General features: G+C 40.1%; 1 pseudogene; it reads left to right on the forward strand.

Annotated features, from left to right (window-relative positions):
* Positions 1-439: 439 nt before the first annotated feature.
* On the forward strand, positions 440-2245 carry LOC102830390 (annotated as a pseudogene).
* The last annotated feature ends 3815 nt before the right edge of the window (positions 2246-6060 follow it).

Raw genomic sequence — 6060 nt, forward strand, 5'->3', positions numbered from 1 at the left:
ACTGCAAGGCTGGTGGTTCAAGCTCACCAACTGCTCCTTGGAAACCCTATACAGGGTTGCTATGGGTTGGAACTGACTCGATGGCACTTCACACCAACACAACAAATATATATTATACTATCACAGACAACATTATATTTCAATACAGATCTTTACATGTTCTTTTTGATGATGACAGCCCACCATTCCTCTTGGATTTTCCTTCCTGGCGTAGTAAACCACTTGATTTCCTGATTCAAAATGGGCAATACCTGTCCATTTCACCTCACTAATGCTTAGGATATCAGTCTTTATGCAATACGAGATAATAGCTCTTCCTGAGGAAAGTCATTGTTTCTCAACGATTTGTTTAAACTTTGATTTTTACAGATTTAACTGTTTGACAGTCTCTGGAGGCAGAGTAGTGGGGGCACTATTCCTCCAGGAAGGAGAGGTGACAATGGAACTGAATAATATAGCACCAAGGCAGGAACATGGCACCCTGCTCCTCAGGCAGCTCACTGGGCCCATGAGACAGACGATTGACTCTTACCAGAACTATGAGAATACAGTAGTTTCTCAAGCTTCTATTCAGTTTCAAGGACTTGAAACCCTCACACACTCTTCTCCCATTGAAGTATATCATATTGACTTTCAGTTATCCAATGAGAGTGCATGCAACCCTCAAGGCAGAGTTGACCATATCCAACAAACTTCCCAAGGCCATACTACCTTACAGCTCAGTTGCCAAAGCTTGACTCAAGAGAAAATGACAGTGTGCAAAACAAATAAGACACGGGAAGAGGAGGGATCCTACAATAAATGGAACAGAATAATTAAACCATATGCAGGGAAGAAAGTATCAACTCAGAAAGCACCTCGAACCACTCCAGAGCCAGTGCCAGAGAGAACAAAAACAGCTCCCGTTCCGCCTGCATATACTGTTCGGAAGTCACGGATTGCCAGCAGTGTCCGTCTTCGCCCATATAGGGACAGGATCATTCATTTGCTAGCATTGAAGGATTACAAGAAACCTGAGCTGCTTGTCCGGCTGCAGAAAGATGGCATTCAAAAAAAGGACAAGAACTCCCTGGGGAAAATTCTGCAGCAGGTAGCCACTATGAATCCCAAGACTTTTTCTTATACCTTAAAGGACTATGTTTTTCAACAGCTCCAAAGAGACTGGCCTGGGTACAATGAATTAGACAGACAGACATTAGACTTGGTGCTTGCCAGAAAATTAGAGAATGTTCAGAGTGCCACTGCCACCAATCATCTAGAATCATCTAGAGGTCCCAGTACAGATGGCACTTCTCCTCAGAAAGACCTTTTAAATTCGGCTTTTATTGATCCTTTACGGAAAAAAGTTAGAATATCTCACCTGGCAACACGAGAACAGTCAACATCAAAAGTTCTGTTTAACACCAGTGAAAAATCTGCTGCAGGTCTCTTACAGCCAACCCTACACTCTCCAGCTACAGCCAACCATACCTCTTCACATCCATCCTTACTCCACCTTCCCATTTCAAATCCTCCTCAGTTTTTAAATCCTAGCTGTGATTCCTATAGTACCCCAGAGGGCCCCAGGATTCCAGATACATATTATGATAGTTTCTGTCAAAACGGCAACATCTCTGAACACCAGCACAGTAAACATGCTTCTATGGAAATGTTAGCCTCTATCTCCATTCAAATGAAGTACCCAAAGATCTTAGAGAAAAAACATACAACAACTATCGAGAAGTTTGAATATAGTTTTACAGAAGACAAAGCAAACAACCAAAAATGCAATACTGAGATGATGCAGACAAAGACAACAGATCCTCAAAGACAAAATAAAGGTGCAAATTCGGTCTCTAGTGAAGGAATTAGAAAGGTTTGCACTGCCTCTGAAGAGAGCTGGTCAACATCTGGGCCCTCAGATTATCTGATTGATTACTTTACTATAGTCTCTTCTGAGCAACGTCATCACTACGCGCAGGATTTTAGAGCAGAGTATGATGAATATCAGGCCCTGCGGGCCAAGATGCTGACTTTATCCAGTACATTTATAACCCTTGGAACAAAAAGGAAGCAACTTTCTCGAGGTACAAAAGAATATCAGGATGTTGGTGAAGAAATCACTATAGAATATCAGAAGATGAAACAGAAAAACCCCAATTTCTATGCAGAAAAAGATAGGTGCTGGTATCTTTACAATAAGCTGGCTCACATTAAAAGATTAGTACATGATTTTGACCAAAAACAAATGGAATCATGGTATTAGAACTGTGGCTGGACCAGAAGAAACTTGAGCTTTCTTACTGAAAATTCCAAATGACTAATTCTAAGATTCAAAAGGGATGAAACTTGTCTATGGAAACTTTCAGTATTATCATTAAAATTTTTGTTTTATTTTATTCTTCTTTATATTTGTTTTTATGTTTATTTTTACTTTATGGTAATTTGCCTTTTATGTTTATTTTTCTTATTTTTTCTTAACACACTATCTCATTTTTCTTTGCTTTTCTGCACTTCTGGTCCCTGTTAGCCTCAAAATTGACTTTGGCACCCTTATTTTTCTGTGTTTTTTTTTTGAGGATCCACTGCCTCAGACATGATATCAGAAATGCACATGCTTAAAAAATAAAGACCTATAAGCTGTATTGCTTTCAAATAAACACAACTTCTTTGTTGACCTTTCTTAATGCAAATTCTTCCTCAAAACATCAAAGTTAAGAGATTTGCACAAAATATTGTGATTCCACAAGTAGTATATATTTTTGCTTCATTTAGTTTATTTCTTGACCTTGACTGAGACTGCCACCTTTTTTAATCCTGGGGAAACACAAGTTATATGATTTAGCTATGTATTGATAGATACATACAGATACACACGTATATACGCACACACACATACACATATGTATTGCCACCATTATTATTATATCAGTTGCTATGAGTTGGAACCAACTGGGTTAGAAAAAAAAAAGAATCTGGGTTAGGTTAGTGAGACCTCCTGCTTCAGGGTCTCGTATGAGTCTTCAATCAAGATGTTGGTTAGGGCTAGGGTTTCCTCTGGGACTTGACTACTTCCAAATGCAGTCACGTGTTTGTGTGTGTGTTTGGCAAAATTCCATTTTGGGGGGACTGTCAGCCTAGAGCCACAGGTCCTTGCTAGCTGTTGACTTGAGACCTCCCTCAGTTCCTTTCCATGTGGGGCTTTTCATTGGCAGTCACAACATGGTCACCAACTTCATTAAAATTGTCTGCTAGCAAGATAGAAGTTACAATCTTTTGCAGCATTATCATGGAAGTGACATCCCATCACCTTTGCCACATTCTACCCGTTAGAAGTAACTCACAAATCACATCAACACTCATAGGGAAGTGATTACCAAAACCCATTGCTGTAGAGTAGATTCCAATATAAATATCAGAAGGTACAGGGATCATTGGAGCTCACCTTAGAGTATGTCTGCCACATCTATCATCATTCTTCAGAAATTAAGCAACAACTCTTATCAAATGGCCACTGTTTAGTGTTAGATGAACCCTCTCAACACTGAATGAGAGGTGAATTTTTGGTAAAAATTACCTTCCTCACAACACATACCTTTTAAAACAGAAGTTTCTACAAAGTCAGAACGTCTCTGAATCAGGCCTCAAAAACTTATAGAAGATGCCCTTTCATAATGCAAAAATTTTGATTCAACGTTGTTCTTCATAGCTGCTGCTGATGCTGTGTGCTTTTGAGTTGGTGCTGACTCATAGTGACCCTGTATAGGGTTTCCAAGGCTGTAAACCTTTACAGGAGCAGCAAGCTTCATCTTACTCCCACAGAGCAACTAGAAGATGAACTGCTGACCTTGTGTCTAGAAGTTCAATGAGTAATCCGTTCTGCTACCAGGATTCCTTGAATATATGTTGTTGTTGGTGGTGGTGGTAGAGGTTATGTGCTGTGGAGTCAGTTCTGACTCACAGTGCCCCTGTATAGGGTTTCTGAGGCTGTAAATCTTTAAGGGAGCAGAAAGCCTCATCTTTCTCCCATGGAACCACTGATAGTTTCGAACTGCTGACCATGACATTAGCTGTCTGACTTGTAACCACTATGCTGCCAGAGCTCCTCCTTAAATATATAGAAATATTCTTTATTAGTAGATAATGGATTGATTACCCCCTCTCTGTTTTTAGAATGAAAATAATGTTTTCATTTAGTGAATGATTTCATTTAAAAAAAATATTCTAGATCACTTTTTAGTTTTTATCAAGACATATGAACTCCTCAGGACTACATAGCATTTATATTATATTCCTTTGAACTGACCCTAAGGAGTACCTTAGCTGCTTAATAAAACCTCAGCTTTGTTTCTGAAAGAGCAAGCCATACGCTTTGACCTTTGTTCACTAAAATGAAACTTGAACCTGGTGCTATTCAGGCTTTTCCAACTGAGCCCAGGAAGCAGGGCCCAGGAGTGTTAGGCCTTTGCAATCTCTGTATATTCTCACATGTCATAGCTTCCCTGCGTGTGGGTCTCCTCATGGAGAAAATGTCCACTCCATTGTGAGGCAGAGCAACACTGAATGTTCTATTAGCTAAAAGACTGGGAAGCCAATGAGCACCTGGAAGGGCTGGTATGGTCTAAAATCCTGAACACAAAGAGACGAAGAGTTCATAATCAGGTGTTAAGGATTGAGTTGTATCTCCCCACCTTTAACGTGTATTATAATCCATACTATTATACATGTGAGAGTACTTTAATCAATTATAATATAAATCACCTTCCATAATGCATTCTAATGAAGTGCGTTCCATATTTCATATGTCCCTTCTAGCCTTCCACCTAATGACTCTTTTCAGGATCTGTTTGTGACGGATGGATCTGAAACCTAATCACTGTTGAGTTATATGAAGAGGAGTATAGACATAGAGCATATGATATAGCAACAAGTGTGAGGCTCATGCAGCGCCTGGCAGTGTTTTGTTCTGTTGTACTTAGAGTACTGTGAGTTAGAACCGACTCCACATGGCACCTAACAGCCCAAACAAGAAAGACACAGAGACATGCAGGCTCATACTGGGGAAGACAGAAGCCATGAGAAGATCACCAAGAACCAAGAAATGCTGGGACCCTGTTTTGGACTTTTAACCTCCAACATTTTGAAAGAAAATAAATATTTGTTTTTTTAAAGCCATCCCCTTGTATAGTTCAGCAGCAGTAGATAACTACGACCCTACTCAAGACACTTTATGGAAGCTGGGAACAAAATGCTCAACATGTATTGAGAAGGGGGTTAGATGATTGAGACAACGGATTACTAACACAGCTCATCCCATCACAGAGCTTTCATAAAGTGCAGAGGTGGTGATGGGGTAGTGATGTGCCGTGGAGTTGGTTCCAACTTCGCGACCCTGTACAGGGTTTCAGAGGCTGTAAATCTTTACGGGAGCAGAAAGCCTCATCTTTCTCCTGCGGAACAGCTGGTATTTTCGAACTGCTGACCTGAGGTTCACAGCCCAATTCGTATCCACTATGGTACCAGAGCTCTTTAAAGTGCAGAGGTATTTAAGTCTAATGCTTTGATGGTAGGAAGAGAGGATTCTGGTGGCTCAGGGTAGGCAATTAAATAAACTGCTGCCTTTTACATGCCAAGTAGTATGCTCAGTTATTGACCAAGATGGTCTGGTTTAATTTTTACCTCAGTACTGTGAGATAGGTAGTATTATACCAAGTTATAGAGGAAAAAAATATGGCTTTGAAAGGGATACTGTTTTGACCTACGTTGTGAAACTGGTAAACTAGACCTGAGATTTGATCCCAATTCTATTTAAAAACTTCTTAATGAGGAAGTTGCAGCAGCATGCCACTGATAGTGAATCCAAATGGAACTTGCTGCCTTCTCTAGCTCTGTGGCGGGAGTTTAGGTTTTGTAGTCATTGCTAGGGTTGAATCCTGACGTCACTTTTGGTGTAACTTCAGATGTTACAGGAGAGCTCTAATGATTGGTTTTCCTATCTGAATGGAGAACAACATACTACATTCGGCAAATCTGCTGCACAAGGCCTCTTTAAAGTGTTCAAGAGCAAAGCTGTCAGTCTGA

This window comes from Chrysochloris asiatica, unplaced genomic scaffold (genome assembly GCF_000296735.1).
Source record: "Chrysochloris asiatica unplaced genomic scaffold, ChrAsi1.0 scaffold00134, whole genome shotgun sequence".
NCBI classification, from domain to species: domain Eukaryota; kingdom Metazoa; phylum Chordata; class Mammalia; order Afrosoricida; family Chrysochloridae; genus Chrysochloris; species Chrysochloris asiatica.